At 38.1% G+C, this 21,746-nt stretch overlaps 1 pseudogene; it reads right to left on the bottom strand.

Annotated features, from left to right (window-relative positions):
• Positions 1–5,609: 5,609 nt before the first annotated feature.
• On the bottom strand, positions 5,610–15,683 carry LOC127179655 (asparagine synthetase [glutamine-hydrolyzing]-like; annotated as a pseudogene).
• Between the last annotated feature and the right edge of the window lie 6,063 nt (positions 15,684–21,746).

A 21,746-nucleotide genomic window follows, 5' to 3' on the forward strand; every position in this document is an offset into this window, starting at 1 on the left:
TCGTCAAACAGCGGCCCTATCGGATCCCGGAGGCTCGTCGGCAGGCTATAGAGACGGAAGTGAACCAAATGCTGGAGTTAGGGGTGATCGAACCATCACGCAGCCCCTGGTCCAGCCCCATCGTCCTAGTTCCCAAGCCAGACGGCACCCTCCGGTTCTGTAACGACTTCCGCCGACTCAACGAGGTCTCCGAATTCGATGCCTACCCCATGCCCCGTGTAGACGAGCTATTAGATCGTCTAGGGAGGGCCCGGTACATCTCAACGCTAGACCTCACTAAAGGATATTGGCAAGTCCCGCTATCCGATGAAGCGAAACCGAAGACCGCTTTCTCGACCCCCAGTGGCCACTGGCAGTACCGGGTTCTCCCCTTCGGTCTACACGGGGCTCCCGCCACCTTCCAACGGCTTATGGACATCCTTCTCCGGCCTCACCAAACGTATGCCGCCGCCTACATAGACGATGTGGTCGTGCATTCGGAGACCTGGGAAGACCACCTAGAGCGGCTCCGGAGGGTGCTGAGGGAACTACGGAGGGCTGGACTCACCGCCAACCCTAAGAAATGCCATCTAGCTCTCCACGACGCCAAGTACCTGGGTTACCAGGTGGGACGGGGCCTGATCAAGCCCCAGGAAAAGAAGGTGGAGGCCGTCCGGCAGGCCCAACAGCCCCGTTCCAAGACCCAGGTACGAGCTTTCTTAGGGTTGGCTGGTTATTATCGCGGTTTCATCCCTAACTTCTCCTCTATAGCCGCCCCTTTGACAGACCTGACCAGGAAGGGGCAGCCCGAGAGAGTGGAGTGGAACCCAGAAGCAGAGAAGGCCTTCCAGACCATCAAATCAGCGCTCACCAGCGAGCCAGTTCTGCGAGCCCCGGATTTCAGCTGCCCCTTTCTGCTGCACACTGACGCCTCGGATGTTGGCCTGGGAGGCGTGCTGTCCCAGGTCACGGACGGCGAAGAGCACCCGGTCCTCTACATCAGCAGGAAGCTGAACCCAGCCGAGAGGAGGTATGCCACCGTAGAGAAGGAGGCCCTGGCCGTCAAGTGGGCAGTCCTGGAGCTGCGCTACTACCTGCTGGGCCGTAAGTTCACCCTCATAACTGACCATGCCCCCTTACAGTGGATGGCCCGGGCAAAAGACACCAATGCCCGGGTCACAAGATGGTTCCTCGCGCTCCAGGACTACCACTTTGACGTCCAACATCGGGCCGGGGCCTCCCACGGCAACGCCGACGGACTCTGTCGGCTGTGGTCAGCTTTTGCAGGTCTGTCAGGGGTCACTCCCCACCCACCCCCAATCTCCCCCTTGTGTTTGCCTTTCTGTTCCTCCAGGATTAGGACAACGCTTGGGAGGGGGAGTGTGACGAGCGTCCCGAGTTTCAATCAGCGTTGCCCTGGTAACCAATGAGGGAGCACCAGCCAGACTCGTCAGCGGCTCATTCAGCCCAGCCCTGTCTCGTTAGCCCGCAGCCAGATAAGCTGTGTGCGGCGCACTCACAGGCTGAGCTTCATTCAAGCAAGAAGCAAGCCACGCATGTGCTACGCTCGAGCTTCGATTGACTCCCAACAAAGAAACTAATTACTTTTCTCTTTCTCTCCAGAAGCCACCCTCTAGCCTCGCCTTGTCCCGTTTCGACAGCGAGAACAAGCCGTTAATCCAGCGGCTTCGAGAGGGAGCACCTTAAAGGGGTCACTCAGTGCTCCACGCAAGACCTTACTCTTTTCCCACATTTTTTCTGTCAATAAATCCACCCTCCGGGGAATTTTCTGTTATCCCTTACCTTGTGGTCCTGTGCTCCTTTACGACTCGTGACAAATATATATATATATATATATATTGTATTTAAATGGCATTTTAATTATTGAACATGATTTACTATTTAAATACCAACTGTAATGTGACTTTTTTAAGAACAATGTTCACTGAACAGTGTCGTTTTCTGTTTAAAGATATTTTTGGTATTACATGTCATTTAATTAACGTGGGACCACCCTCAGCACAGTAACTTTTGTTAAAAAAAATGATGATGTATTGATGCATTTGCCTCTTTTAAGAGTGCAAAATTGTACTTTTTTGGTAATGGTGATGGTAATGCATATTTGAGATGGAACTAGTAACATACATTGTATGTTTGTTGTGTATTTATCAATAGCTACATTGTAATTTGTATTGTTCCATACTCATATGCTTCAATAAACTAATGTACTATATGTCAGTAAACTAATATATTATATATGGGATACTTTTTTTTCTCTTTTAGATTAGCATTTCATATATTCTAAAAAAAAAACCACATCAAAATGTTTTTAAAGATTATGTAAAATTAGATTTAATTAAATTAGAATTGACACTTGGCTGAAAAAAAATATCAATTTGTTTTCCAGGGATTAATTTTAATTTTGTTTTTTTGATTTGGTTTTTAACTCAACTAGTTTAAAAATGACTATTTCGTGCTTAAATTGAAACCAAAATAGGTTGGAAATTAACATTTATTAATATGTTCAATAAATTAACATTTATTAATAAGCTGAATAAGTTATAATAAAAAATAAACTTATTTTTAATTGCTTATTAATAAAAGTTCACCTTTTTATTGTTGCTGATTCCTCTAATAATTATGTGTCTGATTTTTAATTTTCAACCTATGTTGGGTTCATTTTAAGCCAGCCATATAGTAATTTTGAAGTAACAGTTGGGTTAAATAAAACTACCCAGAAGGTTGGGTTAAACATTCAGCCCAAATGCTGGGTCAAAACAACCCAGTTGTTGAGTTTGTCCATATTTCACCCATGGAAACTCCCATGGATCTCACATGGAAAAACAGTATAGGTTCAACCATACAGCAATTTATAGCCTGAAAGGCATCTTGATGTTATCTTTAGATCAGGGCAGAGCAACTTCAGTCCTGAAGAGCAACTGTTCTGAAGAGTTTAGCTTCAACCCCATTTAAACACACCTTGCTGTAGCTTTCTAGTAACCCTAAAAACATTTATTAGCTTGTTCAGGTGTGTTTGATTAGGGTTGGAGCTAAACTCTGACTGAAGTTGCCCTGTCTTGCTTCAGATACACAGTGAGTAAATTATACACAGTGATAATGGACCCATTGGTTATAAAGAACACTTCTCCTCTTTGCAACACCTCGTGGTCAGTTTCCTGCCTCTGTGCAGCGACGTGCCGCCCAAAAAGCTCAGACCCCTTGCCGCCCTGCTGCAGCTTGGGAGGCCTTCCCAGGCATGTCAAGTTGGGTTCTGCAAACTATGAAGTAATGCTACTCATTTCAATTTGCCTGCAGATCTTCCCGCTTCAAAGGTGCGGTCCAAACTTCAGCTGTGGACAACAATGCTCATGTTCTCTGCTCCGAAGATGGTGGACTCAGGCCCATCCTCAATCTTAGACTCCGTGACCTCAGGCTACTCAGCCACCTTTAGCTTCTTGGGTTCAGAATTAAGCCAAGAGTTGTCTGTCTCCCAGCAGAGTCACTTTTCTGGGGGCAGTTATAGAATCTGCCCAGATGCGGGCTTGGTTTTTGGCAGAACACTCACTGAGAATTTAGCGGCTAATGGCGCCTTTCATAATAGGGGCTTTTCTTCCCCTCAAAACTTTCCAGAGGATCCTGGGCCTAATGCAGTTCTGGTTAAAAGCCTGTGTCCTGTCCCATGCCTAGTGTCTGGGATGCTTTTGCCTCAAAGTGAACCATCGTTGTGTGTCAGCTGTGGCCCCTTGGAAGGCCCCTCACCTGTATCAGACAGGCATCCAGTTGGGACTGACCTCCAGAAGGAAGGTTGTTACAACAGATGTCCAACTCAGTTCGGGGAGCTCTGTGTGAGGGCAGATCAGTATTCAGCTCCTGGTCCACCCTGGAGCAATGCCTACACATCAACTGTCTTAAAATAATGTCAATGTAATCAAAACCTTCTTGCCAGCCCTGAGGGGGCATCATGTCCTCATCTATTCAGACAACATGACAGTGATGGCCTTCACAATTTGAGGTCTCCAGCAAAACCAGTCGTGGTTCCCTGACCTGATACAGCTGTCATCGACAGCTCCCTGGCCGATTCCGCTGAGGAAAGATTTCCTCTCCCAAGCGAGAGGTTTCCTGTAGCATCCCTAATCCAAGTGGTGGAGCCTACATTTCTGCTTTTGCAGCTCCTTATGAGGGTAGCCAACATTATAGCAGAGGCCAGAGTGTCGTCTACAAGGTGCCTTTATGCCCTTAAATGGTCTGTCTTCTCCGACTGGTGTGCAATCCAAAATGAAGACCTGTCCTCTTGTGAGGTAACGACCATTCTGTCCTGTTTACAACAGCTGCAGGATAAGGAGCACACACCTTCCACGTTCAAGGTATATGTGGTGTATATCATGGCAAACTACGTCCATGTGGCCAGCACTTCCTGTTTGGAGTTTTGGCCTCAAACCTGGCCTAAAGTTGTCCTCAAACCCAAGCTAGGTCACGTACCTAAAGTGCTCTCTACTTTGTTCAGAGCACAGATCATCACTCTGTTAGCACTGTTAGCTCTTACCCCCTCTCTGGATGAGCAGGGTGCTAACTTCAGGACTAGAGTGGAGTACTCTAGCCCATTTTGGCAGTCAGAGCAGCTCTGTGTGTGCTTCAGAGGTTGCTCTAAAGAGCTGCTAGATACAAAGCAGACATTATCCTACTGGACAGTTGATGCAATGGCTTACACGTCAGTGACCAGATAGCAAGCAACAATTGAAGCAGTGTTTATGTGTCAATGCTAACTGCATTGAATTAACATTAAAAACTGTTGTTGGTTCACTTTTGCACCCACAATTAATGTTGAAACAATGATGAGATTTCAACAGAAAATCAATAAAAATGTCACTGAATCAATATTATGAAGTGATGTTGGTTCAATATCACTTTTGCACCCATAATTAATGTTGAAACAAAGTTGAGATATCAAAAATAAATAAATAAATGAATAAATAAAAAAATGTCACTGAATCATTTTTATTAAGTGGAAAAGAAAAACAAATCTTTGGTAATGACATTTAATGAACACCACTTATTCTCACTCAGTTAACAGTTAATGTTGAAACAATGTTGAGATTTAAAAAAAAATGATATCTAATAAACAGCAATGTCACTGAGTTGAAATTACACTATGATGTTGATTCTAACTATTTTTGTCCATACAGTGGAATCAATGGTAACCAAAGTGGTTTGGTCACCAACACTACCTAAAATTTCATTTTTTGTTTCTCAAAGAAGAAAGAAATGCATTCAGGGTGACACAGAATGATGCTTTCTGATTACAGTAATTTGTATAGAACTCTTTTGTTGACAATGCTGGTGAATGTAATTACAGTTTTAAAGCAGGTACAAAAAGGGTATTTTGGTTAAACAAGCTAGTTCTTAAAAAAGTTACACCAGCCCGCTTATGTTCCAAAATGTTTTTTTTTGTTTTTTTTTCAAGTTTACATTCAATAGTTTTATATAAATATACCGAACTTAGAGTTCAGCAAGGCAGCTTAAAGGCTTGATGAGTGAACACGGCCTCCATTTTTAACATTATTTGCATAAGTAGAAGATTTTCTACAACTTCAATCTGTGAAGAATTAATCTGTAAAAAATTAAGTTCCCTTTAGTGAAGACTAAAAAACACCCTAAAAACTAGGTAGGCAGGTGTGTATACTGTAGTGATTATATCTTTAGTCTAGATTTGATCACTAGTCTTTATCAGGCTTGTAGATGGACAGGGTTTTGGCTGAGGGGTCTGTGGCCTTGATCCAGCGGGGAATCTAGTAATGTGGCGTCCACTCACAGCGGCCGGGGTACATCTTCTCAAAGACCTGCCTGATGTAGAAGCCCTCTTTGGTTGTGGGAGCATTGAAAGGGAACAGCTCAGCAGCTTTCACCAACTGAGAGTCATTCACCTGAAGGAGAAAGGAAATTAGAGAAAGCAGGAAAAGAGGCTTTACAGCACTGTATTCACTCATAACATAATGGCTTTTGGTAGGACAATTCAGTCGACTTAATTTTGTTCTTGTCATTTTAATTAAATTATGGCAATGAATTAAGTATTTGTTTCCTCTTTTTATTAAATCATGGCCACGTTGTACAGGTTCTTTCCCTCATTTTCATTAAACCTGTATGTCCTGTACAAACCTGTACGTTCATCATGTTTTGTTAATAAAAATGCTATTTAATATAAGCAAGTTTGTCAGTGTACTGTTTTATTGCTGTTATTGTGTTCTTCCTTGAGAATAAGGACGAACCCATATTTCTCAAGCATTTTTCGTTTTCTTCATAAAAAGGAAAAGATGTCAAGATCTAATGTTAAACTTCAAAGTAATCGCTATAGATCCTGAGCATCACTGACAAATATAATTTCCTCTAAAATGTGCAAAACAACTGTTGTTGTCAGAAGTTCATTAACTGTAGGAAATGTCCTCACCCTGGCATCCCTAGCATGTACATGTGTACTGTAGTGCCTCAGACTTGATGTGTTCCTGCAGGCTTGTGTACCAGGATTTTTTCATGGATGTCAGACCATCACTGAAGGCCTCTTTTCTTCTCCAGAGAATCTCATCTGGGATCAATTTCATCCCTTTAAACGATTCTCTCAAGAGATGCTTTTCCATACCATCCTGCTCCGATAAAACAAATGATTAATATTAGTCTGGTTACAAAGCATCACTATTTTTATTGCTATTACTCATATTTGGGGTTACAGGTTTTGTATTACACTTTGGACCAAACACAGTAACTGACATAGAAACAGATGCAATTTGGGCTGACATGATGAGAGATGAAGGTATCAGGACCCACCTTAGGTGCTCTCAACTCTTCAGGCAGAGAGAGGTAGTATGCAGTGAATCTATGGTCCAGGAAAGGCACTCTCAGCTCTAGTCTAATTGAAAAAGGTTTGCTGTCATTAAATACAGTGGAAATCACCAAGTTACTGTGGGAAGGGAGGAGATGAAAGGGATATTTTGTCTTACCCATGTGCAGCTGTGGTTCTGTCCGCTCTCAGCACATCAAACAGATAAAGCTGTTTCAGTAGACGTACACTTTCCTCAGCACCCGCTTTAGGTGATGGCGCCTAATTTAAAGCAGGCCAAACATTCAACTGAGTCATAAAATACATCAAACAACGTATGACAGTAGGGTAATTCGGTGTCAACTCAACCAGAGGTCCCCGGCTCAAATTTTTGATCTTGCTAATATTTATTCTGAAGAAAGATAGACATGTATAGTGATGAAAGCCAAAATATTAAATGTCATTGATGAATATTTACTGAGTAATCCACTATTTTGTAGAGGGAGGTCAAAATGGGAATTTTCACCTTAGATTCAGAGTGAAGTTACAGGGGGGTAAAAATGACCACTGAAACGCAATTGTTTTGATAGAGTTTACAGTAGAAGATACAGTTCTAATTTCAACATTATTTCTTCTTCAGACATTAATCTTTAAATAAAATAAGTATCAGTCTGTATCTGTATACAAAGTGACCAACATTTGGTTTTCGACCACTGAAAATGGGTAACATTCAACAATCTGGACACTGAGCCTCATTGAGATCCCCATATCTCTGGAACTGAGTGATGTAGGGTCTTGAAAATTAAGATTCCAAATAAAAAGATTATAAACAAATAGAATCTAAAATCATATTGCGATATCTTTAATACTTCTTGAGTTATAGGCACACCAACTTTGGAAAAAGACTATTTATGGCACTCAGGTATGTTCAATGCAGTTGTCTTGACAGAAAGAAATGAGATACATCTCTAGTTTAAACATTATTTGTTTTTTAGACATTCCTCTTTAAAAGAAAAGAAGTATCATATATTTTTAAACTGACCCACATTCGGTTTTTGACCACTGAAAATGTGTACATTTTAACAATTTACTCCTGGAGCCATATTTAAATTTCAATATCTCTGCAACCAAATCTCATAGGGCATTAAAAATAAAGATGCCGAAAGTTTGTTAAGACCCAGTATCTAAAAGGGCATTAAGATATCTTTAATACTTCTTGAGTTACAGGCATGCAAACTTTGGAGAGAAACTTGAAAAGTGCTGTTTCCCCATTTTTGAATGGTCACCACTGGCACATAATGCAACAAAGACTCCTAAAGTCCACAGATTTTACTAATGGAACTACCAATCTCTGTGTAAAAGTAAGATAATGATGCTGCCATCTTTCTGAAGTCATTTCTACCCCCCTGTATCTTGACCTCCCTCTACAAAATAGTGGATTACTCTGTAAATATTCATCCATGACATTTAATACTTTTGCTTTCATCACTATACATGTCTATCTTTCCTCAGAAAAAAATATTAGCAAAATTAAAAAATTTTAGCGGAGGAGGTTTTTGAAATTTGGTTGATATGACACGTAATGACTCAGTACTGTCTCGCATAAGTGTTCAAATAATGCCTGAAATTTGCATTGAATAATCAAAATAAAACTCTTTCTGACCACTTTTATAATGAATTTTTACCAGCTTGATATTTTATCCAATGCAATGCATTCATATATTTTCATGTATGGTTTGTATACATTTGGAATCACTGTAAATGTAAATTGAGCACATACTGACATAGGGGTGGGCGGCATCATGGTTTTTGATCGTAGAGGATTAAAATGTCTCCACGATCCGCTTTTGAAGAAATATTGTAGTATCATGCTAGAGCGCACATTCTATCAGTTGCAGCTCTGTCTCAATATACTGTACAACGCTATACATTCACATCAAATGTTAACTCAGCAGTAGAGTTAAACACTCACAGGACACTGCACTTATTCATGATCACAAAAGTAAATTATTTGTTATGGGGTTGTCTTACTGTAGCAGGAAGTGGAAAACACAATCATCCCAAAGTATATGGTTCGGGGATCAGTCATAGAATGTTCTTGAGTGGCCTGTTCAGTCTCCAGGTTTAATTCTCATTGAAAATATTTGGTTGAATTCGAAGAAAGCAGTGGCAATGTGAAAATGAAAGATTATCAGTGATCTGACAGCTTTTCGGGTGAGGAATGGGCCAAGATTGCAGTAGAGAGGTGACAGAAGCTTCTAAGCACTTCCAAGCAGTGTTTTATGGTGGTTTTAAAGAATAAATGACTCGGCACCAAATCTGACTTTTGGGGGTTGAATAATTTTGAACATGAACGAATACTGAATGAATATTAATAAACTTTTTCTAATAGTTTACTGATGCCTTTGTTGAATTGTTTTCACCAAATTTTGTTCTCTGCAGCAAAATGTCTTACAGGTCAAAGGGGTTGAATAATTTTGATTGCAACTGTTCCGTTTCTGAGTGCGTACACCTGAAGCACCTGCACAATAAAAAGCCTGTCAAACACCTTTCGCGTCTGACTGTGCTAATACTGTCAAAAACACATAATGTTTACATATAATCACAGCTGGTTATGTCTAAAGTGAAAGTAAACAGTTGCGTGCCTGTATATCGGATAAGTGCAGGTCTTAAAAGTGACAACAGACTAATAGTACTAAACATGCTGTCACTTGTCATAAAAGGGATTGCTCACCCAAAAATTTACATTTTGTCACTTAAAATTCCACTTTCACACTCTGTTGTCCCAAACCTATATTAATTTCTTTGTTGTGCTGAACACAAAAGAAGATATTCTGAAGAATGTGGGTAACCAAACAGTTGCTGGTCCTTATCGCTTTGACAGTATACATTTTTTTTGTTGTTAATTAAAAATAAAATTAATACAAAATAAAAATAAATTAATAATAATAATAATAATACACAAGTCACTAGGGACCAGGAACTGTTTGGATAACCACATTCTTCAAAATAACTTTTATGTTCAACAGAAGAAAACATTATCACATTCAGGCTTAAAAAAAAAAAAAACTTAAGAGTGAGTAAATGATAACAGAATTTATTTTTTAGATGAAGTATCCCTTTAATGTTAATAAAACAACAAAACACAGAGAAAAATTACACACTGCTCTTGACTAAAGAACTTTAATACAGTTCCTTTAATAGTAATCAATGTATTTACAGTGAAGTGTATATAGTTATGTATATAGTTTGTTCATCACATTTCTTGAATACTACTGCTAAACACACCTACCGTACAGTTTGTTTTATTTGTACATTTGGCCTAGGTCAAGAAATGTCTGTCATTCTTTATTATTTTGTTATCTTTAAATATATTTGTTATCTTGTAAGGCATTGTTTTTTTTGTTTTGTTTTGTTTTGTTTTGTTTTTAATAAGGAAATTAGTTTGGCTGTACCGCTCAGACAGTTTGCAAAATAGTAAACCCAACATGACAAAGAATTGTGATAAAATTGTGAAGTGTGATTTTCCTGAAGAAAAAAAAAAAAAAATTGTGATATGATATTTGCTCTCACCCCTATACTGAAAAGTACCTTATGAAAGTAGATGTATCCTTGTGTCAGCTCATCTGAACCTTCACCTGAGAAAATCACAACACTATCTGTCTTCTCACGGATGTACTTCGATATCAGGTACATACCTGCAAACAAACACAAAACAGAATCACTGAATCCAAATCCTGTTCTGCAAACCACTGCATCCACCTAGTGGCTTTAAGCTGAGATTGTAAATTCAAATTGCTAGGTCAAGCATGGCTGTTACTATTGCTCCTAAGCAGGGTATGATCTGTCATGATTCTAAAGTTCCAAACACTGTTTGTGCTACAGATATGAATGATGCTACAAATTAAGCAGCTTATTGCAGAGAACTGTGCCATTACTTTAAGGCTAATGATTTTCCTGTCACATACACAGGGTTCGGATGAAATAATTGTGAATTATTAAAGGAGATCATATCATGTGTGTAAACTGCAGTGAAAAAAACACATTTATTTTCTTATCTTTTATTATCAAAAATGATTATCTTTTGTCTATATTTGTATAAGTTGTAATTAGTTTCAAACAAACACTCAGTGAAATGGGTAACAGACTTGGAAACCAGTTTAGCATAAGAGTTTGTAACCTCCAGTTATTTGCTGTTTTATGAACAAAGGTCTTCACAATTCTGTCTGCATAAACAAAACAAGATAAGACTTCCTCAATGTAGAAAAGTGGTGTGAAAACCAAAAGTGAATGATAGGGACTGTAAAACATACAGACAACACAGAACCTCTAAAGACCATGTTTCTTCTAAAACAACCTAAACGTACTTCACAAAGGCAACATCCATGAAAGAGCTGCAACTTCTACAACTACAATACTAAAATGGTGTTATGATCACAAACCTTGCGAGTTGGAGCACCAAGATGAGCTTCAATATCCGCCCTGCCCAGATCAATCACCTGGCTTAAATATTATCAAACCACTGTGAACAATTCTGGAGAGGAAAGTGAGACGTCAGTACCCTTTTCCAACATCTCTGCAGTAATTGACACATTCTGATAGACAACATGAAAGTGGACACTATTCAAACAATGCATGAATCTGTTCTTAGAAGGCAGGAACTGCATTAAAGGTCAGTTTTGCCCTATTAACTAACTTTGTAGGAAGTATAATGCTGATCATGTGTTTTTCAAGTTTCAAACCACCATTATCTCTAATCCACATAATTCACATGGTCAGATGGGTAGAACAGAGGAATGATCAGTGGGCACGGTGAAAACAGGGCAGTTTTATTAACGCTGAAAACAGTTACTATGACTTACTAAAGGAACATTAATTAAACTTTAAAAACCACATTCATCAGGAGGATTGTTCCTTTGCTCTTATACTTAGTCTGATGAGCTCCTGTACTCACCAACAGAGACACGCACATTGGTGATGTCATAACTCTCCAAGTGTAAAAAATGACTTCCTCCACCGCTCTGATACCCTCCTCAGGCGTGAAGGGGAAAAAAATAAAAAATAAAAAAGTCTAATTTCGACTTTCGTAATATGTTGTGTTCCCAAATGCATGTTATAAGCGACCCAAGCTCAGAGTTTGCGTGGAGCAGCATTTACTGCAAACTCAGCCACATTGAGACACTGAAAGCACTGGATCATGAGCTGCAGGAGTGAAAATGAACACAGTGCCATGCTTCACTCTGAAACAAGCAACGCACATATTTATTCATATATAATTGCCTTTGTGATTTGATAAACACACAAAGCCATATCGTGATTTTGGTTTTATTTCTATTAATCATGCAGCATTATCAGTGGAGCACAAATACTACTTGGCTACACATCATTCATTATACCTTTGGCTTCAGAACAGGTAGCTAGAAAGCCATCGTCACTAAGCAGTCTGAACAGTGGTCTCACACAATAGGTGTCCCTGCCTAAGAAAACCTTTCTGTTAGCAGTGTCCAACCAGATGAATGCGAATACACCATCTAGCAGAGCGGCCATCTTCGCGATTCCAAAGTGATCGTACAGGTGCAGAAAAGTCTCTCCATCGACTTTGGTCTGATAGTCAAACTCAAAGTGGTCCCTCAGCTATAAAGGAAAAAATCATTCAAGATCAGATGTTACGTTGAACCATAAAGGAATAAGAGAGATTTCAGGCATTTAACAACCTTCCACACTGCCAGTAAATCACTCGCATATGCGACTATATTTCGTACTAGGTGATTAATTAATAAGTTTAAGTATTTTCATTCACCTTCACTTGAACACTCTGACTGACAGTTTCACTCCATGTCTTTACAACGCACTATTCCTACTGATATCAATACATGGCCAGCAAATTCTGACACACCATTAACTCTGTGATGTGTAGCACCTGGCCCACCGTCCCTCGACTCATATGCACAAAGTATCTTACACACCATGTAGATTTTTTTGTTAATGGTAAATGGTTCTTTCTGTCAAAATGGCCGAATTCATTTGAAATTATTCAGCCTTCAAGACCGAACAGAAGCCACTTCCGACTAATTACTTTAGTAGTGGGCAGAACTAATATGCAAGTAGAAATGCCATTGGCTAGCATTCAAATTTTCCTTCAATTTTATTTATTTTATTTTTTTTAAGAATTGTGTGTGTGTGCTTAATAATAATAATAATAAATTAAAGTATGATTTGAAACACTGCTAACGTTATTTTTTGAGTAAAACAGGTCAAAAACCTTTAGCCACCTACCATAATGTGGTTGTAGATTTCACTGTTGTAACATAATCAGAGGTATGGAAACTTCTTGACACGCAGAGGCTGCATGCCATACAGCTGATCCAAGATAGCAAGGCAGTGAAACCCAAAGCAGCAGTTGGTGTAACCATTGATTCAAATTAGTAATCAATAATAATTGTTAATTTTACTACTCGGCAAATCTAGTGCTGGCGCGGACGGAGCGGGCGCGGGCGCCTGTCAGGCGCAATCATCAAAGATATTTCAAAGGAAGCCGGCGCCACATTCCCTACCGTCTTGTGTTTTGAGCGAATATTTGCATTTATTCACATACGATTGAATTAGAAATGGTGGCCTGTCATGATTTTGGCTAATGCAGGACACTACTGAATGATGCGCATCAGAGGGAATTTAGAAGTGGGTATACGCAAAATCGACGGATTAAAAAATGGGTATCCGCAGGTACTGCACTACACCACTAAATATTACTCTACTCAATAGCACTAACACAGGCGTAACTCCCTTCAAACTTGATCTGAAATGTCTTTTTTACTGTCACAACTTCTCGAACAGGCGAACACACAAACAGACACACGCACAAAAATGAAATCGTTTGCCTGAAAGAAGTATTTAGAACAGGTTCATATTTTAGAAAATGTAGTTAATATTTGCTTCATTATTGATTCATCTCATCCACCCGCGACCCACCCGCAAATAATCAGAATGCATTTTTTTATTACCCGACCCACCCGACCCGCGGATATAACCGCCATCCGCGCATCACTAGTGCGCGCACACTCAAAGCGCGCTCACAGAACGCGCCTCTCAGTCAGTGTGCGAATACAGAGTTCTCTTTTGCTTTAAATAAGTTCTGTTATTGCTACACACATGCTCGTATTGGAGACTATTCATGTAAATGAAGTCGGTTTTGTCTTAAGTAAACCCGAACAAACGGGAGAAATACTGATGCGTCAAAATATTTGATCTGTGCGTCAGATCTTAAAGCGACAGCAGCATAAACCTGCAGCAGCCGACCACGTCAAACAATAATCAAACAACAAAAGAAAAAGAGAAAATCACTCACTGTTCTTGACTGAATCACGTATTAACTGTAATAAGAATTATCTTTAATGTATACAGTGAAGATTTTGCAGTGTTTCATTTTAACATTTATTACTTCATGAAATGTCTGTAGTCTATTTCTGTAATAGCTTTTATATAGACCTACATAAAAAAAACTTACAAAAAACCCTACAATTCTATTTAAAAAAAAAAAGATTCTGTTTTAAAAAATATTATTTTATTTGTATTTTTGATTAATATATGTATTAATACTTTTGCTTGTAAGTAATACTTGGAGTGTTTACTTGCCTGTGAGCTTGAGAATGTTTTACTCACATTGGTTGATTGATTGATCTACTGATTAGTTTTTTCTGTATTGAAATTATTATTATTTAAACATGGTGGCAGTTTCTATCTTCAAAAAGAAAATTTTTCTAACATCTTTGCAGCAACAGTTTTTATGGGTCCAAAACCACCTTGGGTGTGCATGATTTTCTAATAATTAAATGGCCCATCATCAATTATTACTTATATAATGTAATTTATTGTAATTAATGTAACTATAAATGCATTCAAAAATAAAACAGGTGTGAGTTTGCTGTGACTTATGAAAAGTATATGTAGGGCTTTATACACAGTGTGTACCATTGTAAAGACCAGGTTTATCCCTCACAACCTCATTTTCATTCAAGAAAAAAAAGTCATATACAACCCAAACCACACACAGCCACAATCTGAAATAAAACAGGTGCTGCAAGAGGCTTCATGTTTTCTGCTCTTAAGGTCTCATTCACCTAGATACCTACTCCTTTACCCCCACCCTTGAATTAATACATTTACTACATCGATGAATAAAGTCAAGTCCCACCCTATAATTTTTCACATTCTAAAACCTTTTTCACTCTAAAATATGTCACATTACATAGATCAGCCATAACTTCTGTTACATGACTTTAAGTTTGCTAAGCAGAGCATGGACACTTATGAGATGTTGTGAAATCAAAAATCAAAATGGCAAGATCCACTATAGAGGTTTGCTTTTCTTAAATTTCAACTGACATTGCATTTTTCTAGTAAAGGTTAAAACAGGGGTGCCCAAACTCTGTCCTGGTCCTTGGTTTAGCTCCAACTTGCCTCAACACACCTGCCAGGGGGTTTCTAGTATGCCTAGTATAAGCTTGATTAGCTGGTTCAGGTGTGTTTAATTGGGGCTGGAGCTAAAATCTGTAGGACACCTCCCTCCAGGACCGAGTTTGGGCACCCCTGGATTAAAATAATGTTAAGATACTGACAAACAGTGTTTCCTTGGACTCGGACGGACTCGACTCGGACTCGGCCCTTTGGGACTCGGTCTTGAGTCCGACTCGGCCCATTTTGGAATCGGACTCGTCTCGGACTCGATTGGTTAAAGACTCGGACTTGACTCGGACTCGACTTAGGTGGACTCGAACCCAACACTACCATTGACATTCTCAAAGTGAAAAGCATTTTGGACCACGATGAGCGATCTTTATGGCATTGGTGCACTGAACCGCAACTCATCACTACCGAATAAGGCCCATATGCCACACATTTTAATGCTGGAGATTAAAAAGAAAGAAAGAAAAGACAAGAAAAAAATTACACTAAAACTAAAAGGGTGCAGTAGTAATCATGTCCAAATGTTTTAACACAGGAATTCAAGACTGTTGACAACACTTTCTTTCTCTCTCTCTCTCTCTCTCTCTCTCTCTCTCAATGGTGAAAACACTTAAGTTCATTGCACAAGAGCCTCTAAATTCCTTACTGTGGCAGAGAACAAATGGGCTCTGATTGCAGTGAAGATGAATAACTGCAAATTATGTAATCAAGCCAGTCTCCCTACTTTCTCAAAATATTTCAAGATTTGTATATATGCATATTTTGCAATAAATGTAAAACATATTGTTTCTACAGATATAATTGACAACTTATAATGAAGTTTTGTTTCTCACCATCTTTTTTAATTTGATCGTCGAATATATTTGCAATGTTTCATGGGAATGTGGTTCTTTCCCCTCATTAAAGCCATTCAGTACACACCTTTGTACCACAAATTTTTTGTCAAGTTTTCAGACACTTTCTGCTTTAAAGTTTGTAATGTTGTGATTCACTTCATGACTCACCGGTTCATAGCTTGTTACGCTTTAAAGTATTTTTGTAAAATCCCTATAGAGTCCACTAGTGCCACCTACTTTTTCAGCTATGCTGGTTCAAGGACGTGTTTCTCCCATTCATTTAAAAATATTGTCAGTGCTGATAGCCTAGTGGTTACTGCGCACTGACGTAATGCAATTGCACCTCTGGCGACCCGAGTTCGAGTCCTGACTTGTGGTCCTTTGCCAATCCTGTTCCCAACTCTCCACCCCAAACATTCCTGTCAATCTGTACTGTCCTGTCTGCTAAGAAGCATGAACTCTTCATTAAAGTGCTATCAGGGTATATAGAGGAATCATAGAGTTAAATGATGCCACAGCGTGGCAGAATCACTGAAATATTACAGCCATTCAGAAGCGTAGAATTGCTATGGACTCTCAGCGAAAAATACACGTTTATAAGCTAATTCATAAATATTAAACATTTTTAACATTGTTAAAACTAAATATTGAGTGACTGATACTATCTTTGTCATGAAAATCACTTCTTGGTTTGCATTGAGTTTTTGAAAGTATATGTTTGCTTAAATTTATTTTCAAGATCTGTTGTTGCTTTCAGGATATCTATAAATGTCATGCAAAATGATATTCTAACTCACGAGACACTTTTAAAGTTTAGATAAAGCAAATGACCAGTACCTGAGAGTACAATTGTCAGTTTGTGTAGTTGTTCCAGCTGCAACGTCCAGAAATAGAAACCGTTTCTATAATAAAAAATGTGTGTCCTGCTGCTGCAAGTTAGGAACTCCTATTAACATGGAAAAGATACATTTTATCGTGTGTCGCGGCGTCGCGTCGTGTGTAGTTAGGAGTTATATCATAAGATGTGTTACCTTTACACAGAGCGCCCATGATCGCGAAATCGAAAGTGAAAGTGAACAGCCAAGGCTCATTCAAAAGCGATTTAAATACCCCGCGTATTGACAGCGCCTCCCTCATGCACGAAAATTATGGTCAGAATTTCCGCGGGAATGGGATCAAGAAAACAGTCCCGCACAGCGCACTAACCTGCTCTATCATGCAGCAGTGCAGCTAGTCAGTGAGCATTAACAGATGACGTCAAATCCAGCGGGATTCCATAAATAAACTACACACAGAATCCCAGTATTCGCCTATGCCAGGGGTGGCGAACTCCGGTCCTGGAGAGCCGCAGCCCTGCAGAGTTCAGCTCCAACCTAAATTAAAACTCACCTGCCTGTTGCTTTCTAGTAAGCCTTCAGACCTTGATTAGCTTGTTCAGGTGCGGTTTATTAGGGTTGACGCAAAACTATGCAGGGCTAGGTCTCTGCAGGACCGACGTTCGCCACCCCTGGCCTATGCAATGATTAAATTCCGCCAAACTTTAGAATGCAACCTCTTTGGACAAATATAGCCTACATAATGAAAAGATGATACAAAATTGAATACCTTGGAAAATGGCATTTAAGACTTTTTAATACTTTTAAAGGGTCTTAATTTTCTCTAAATTGATTTATCAAATTTTAATACTTTTTAAGACCCCGCGGACACCCTGGTTATAAGCAATGAACAGTTACGAAGAGAATCACAACATTAAAAACTTTAATTTGAAAAAAAAAAAAAAAAAAAAAAAAAAAAATTGAAAACTGCACAAAAAGACAGCGGTACAAGACTGTGCACCTAACACTTCAATGAGGCAAAGAACTACAATCCCATGAAGCACAGCGAATGCCATATTGGAAATTATAAAACACAGTTTGATAATTATTTTCAGTTCATTTCACAGTTTAGCGGTGTGAAAAGCTGCCTTTGGGAGCTACACTGCAGACACCAAAATAAATAAATAAATAAATAAAATAATAAACTTATAAATTGATATAAATTTAAATTGAACAGTAAAACTATTTACGCCAAAGTGTAAATCAGTGTAGCCCCTCAAAAAAATTACGTAACCTTACAGCTTCATTTGACTTATATAACGGCAGCAGGATATCAGTCATTCATATGCGGCTGCTTTAATATTCTAAGAAGTAGCAAGCTGGAAAATACCCAGTGAATGTCATGTTATAATCATATTTTAGCAAATTAAACACAAAACACGTGTAATACATCTTTAGTAAATTAATCAGATACAGCTTGTATTACCTTTAAAAGATCCTTGATTTGGTCTCTATCGGCTGAGGTGGGAGATGCACCCACTCTTGTTCAGCAACCTTTACCAAAAAGAAGTCTACTTCAAGTTTATTTTATTAAGTATACTTAAGTAAAGTTCAAGTATATTTTTAAGTATACTTTATGCAGTAAGTATACAAATACCAGCGTACTAGTAGTATACTTTTAAATGTACTACTTTAATACTCCTTGGAACTAAATTGGCCCACAGTTTCATACTGCAATTATACTCTTAAGTTTTCTTTAAGTGAACTTTATATCATACTTTAAGTATGATATGCCCCTATGATATGACTATGCCCCTATTTACATATTAACCTCAAGAACGGTGGCAATCAGCAAATATTAAAAAGATTAGATCTTTACGTCACGGTACAACACATAACTAACAATAATGACAAAACAACAACAACAAAAGTTTAAATGAAGTCAGCAAACAGCAAAACAATAATCCTATAACAGTAACTGGATAATTTATTTATGCTGCAATGCATGCTGGGAACTTACAAAGCCTTAAAATTTCAACAGTATGAAATTCTTTGTTCAGACTGTGTTTGACTAGTTGGAATAACATTTGCAGCAATTTTGTTGGTCTGACAAGGGTTTTTATGTAGTTTCAATAGCATTGTTTAGTATTTGAGACTCAAAATGTTTCATAAAATGGAAAATATGTATTTGCATTTTTTTACAGTGTGGAAGCATCTGTTTTGGTTTCTTCTTCACTTGTGTTTTGGAAATTCTGTACGGAAGATGTGTAATAGCATCTCTTGTGTATAACAATGAAAACACGGATTCTCAGAGCACAAGTATAGCTCAAATATATTTAGACTTTTTAAGTATAAGTCAAGTATACTTAAATGTAATTTTAAGTATATTTCTGATAAGTATATAAAGCACATTTCTGAGACGTGCATACAAAGTAGACTGAAAGTATACTTTCCTATTTTTAGTTTAAAAGCAGTATACTAATAGCACACTTGAATAAACTTCTTTTTTCGTAAGGGAAAGTACGGCTGATGAAACGAGTTTCTCACGGTCTGCTTGTCTTCTTCTTGTTTTTAGTTTAATGGCCGTTATCATTTAGCTTTTAAGTGCATTACCGCCCTCTTCTGCTCCAGAGTGTGGATCAGATAATAGGTTAAAATAAAACTTAACCTCTTTTTTTTCTCTACAAATTCACATATGTGACCCTGGACCACAAAACCAGTCATAAGTGCAAATTTCTCGAAATTTAGATTTATACCACCATCTGAAAGCTGAATAAATAAGCTTTCCATTGATGTATGGTTTGTTAGGATAGGTATCCTAGTTATATCCGAGATATAACTGTTTGAAAATATAGAATCTGAGGGTGCAAAAAAAATCAAAATACTCAGAAAAACGGCTTTAAAGTTGTCCAAATGAAGTTCATAGCAATCAAAAATTAAGTTTTTATATATTTACGGTGGTAAATTTACAAAATATCTTCATGGAACATGATCTTTACTTAATATCCTAATGATTTTTGGCATAAAAGGAAAATTGATAAATTTGACCCATCCAATGTATTTTTGGCTATTGCTACAAATATGCCCATGCAACATAAGACTGGTTTTGTGGTCCAGGGTCACATATATCCATAGGACATATGGACATTTGTCCTGGAAAGCCAGTGTCCTGCAGAGTTTATGTAGCTCCAACCCCAATTAGATACACCTGAACCAGCTAATCAAGCTCTTCTAGCATACTAGAAACTGTGTTGAGGCAAGTTGGAGCTAAAATGAACATTGGCCCTCCAATATCGCAGTTGGGCACCCTTGGTGTCCATACAGTGTGCACATATTTACACCTGGTTTCATTTTTTTTAAATCCTGTTATTTATATGCCCATTTTGTGTGTACACAACATTTGTGCATCAAATGAAAAAAAAAAAAAAAAAAAAAAATTTAGAACATCTTAATTATTGATTGCTTTCAGGATGTAAATAGACTTTCAGCTACATCCACATCACATCGTCTATGAAAATGTAATGTGTAATTTAAAATACAGGTAAAATGCTGGTGAAAAATTAAGAAAATTCCTTCCTATTAACACAATATGCCCTATTTCTATGGACTTTCCTTAGAGCAGTGGTTTTCAAACGGGTCCTGGAAGCACCCCTACCTTGCACATTTTGTATGTCTCCCTCATCTAACACACCTGATTCAGCTCATCAGCGTGTTAGTAGAGGCTGTGCAACATGAACTGGGTGTGTCTGATAAGGGAAACATACAAAATGTGCAGGGCAGGGGTGCTTCCAGGACAGGTTTGAAAACCACTGCCTTAGAGTGTAGCATTTAACTTACTACTAATACACTGCTGACAAGACTATAACTGTTAATAATGTGCAGTTTTACTAGTTATTTAGAAAATACATAACATGTAATTGTTCAGAAATGTGTAACTTTTCAATTATTCTGTTGTATTTAAAAAAAATAATAAAAAGAGCTTATTTTTACAAATATATTAAATGTTTATATTATTGTTATTTTATTTATTTATTTTCAAGTCAACCATATTTCAAAGTATATTCTTGGCTGAGATGTTTGAGTAATTTCAATGTATGTTCTACGCAATGACGCAGTTTTGAGTAACTTTTTCAAATACGTAACACCATAACACTGTAAAGTTACGTCATTGTTTAAGAGGACACTGATTTACACTATAAGTAGTTTTACTGTTCAAGCTTTCCGTTGTAGAACAGGGCTTAGGGCTTACATGTCAGATGACAAACACGCATCCTCCTAATGCAACTAATTCGTGCAAGCTGTGCTGCTTCAAAGCATAATAAATGACAAAATAAAGTTATTTCTTCTTTTTTTTTTTTTTTTTTTGGTGTCTGCAATGTAGCTCTCAAAACTGCTTTTCAAACTACCACTAAACTGAGAAATTAACTGAAAATAATTGTCAAAGCTGTGCTATGTGGTGGCCAGCATTAACAGATAAACACAGCAGAGAATTCATTGTTTTAATAATAAAAAAGTATGAATTTATTATGAATATGAATTTACGAATTCGACATAAAAGATGGCATGCATTTAATAAGGTTAGATAAATGCTGTTACAAAGGTAAAAAAACGCCCTGCAAATCACTTTAAGTAGGCTAGTCAAATATTACCTCATAATGAAAAGATTAATTTCTGTTACTGATCAAGTGGCACTCCTAAATTTTTGACTGTGCTCCTAAAAAGAAATGTAAGCATGTACTAAGAGTACATTTTACTAAATAATTGCAAATATTTGGACAAAATGTAATTATTAAATATAATCTACAAATCTATAAGAAGTGTTTATGTAATATGTTAATTGTAGGG

This window comes from Labeo rohita, chromosome 17, assembly GCF_022985175.1.
Source record: "Labeo rohita strain BAU-BD-2019 chromosome 17, IGBB_LRoh.1.0, whole genome shotgun sequence".
In the NCBI taxonomy this organism is placed as follows: domain Eukaryota; kingdom Metazoa; phylum Chordata; class Actinopteri; order Cypriniformes; family Cyprinidae; genus Labeo; species Labeo rohita.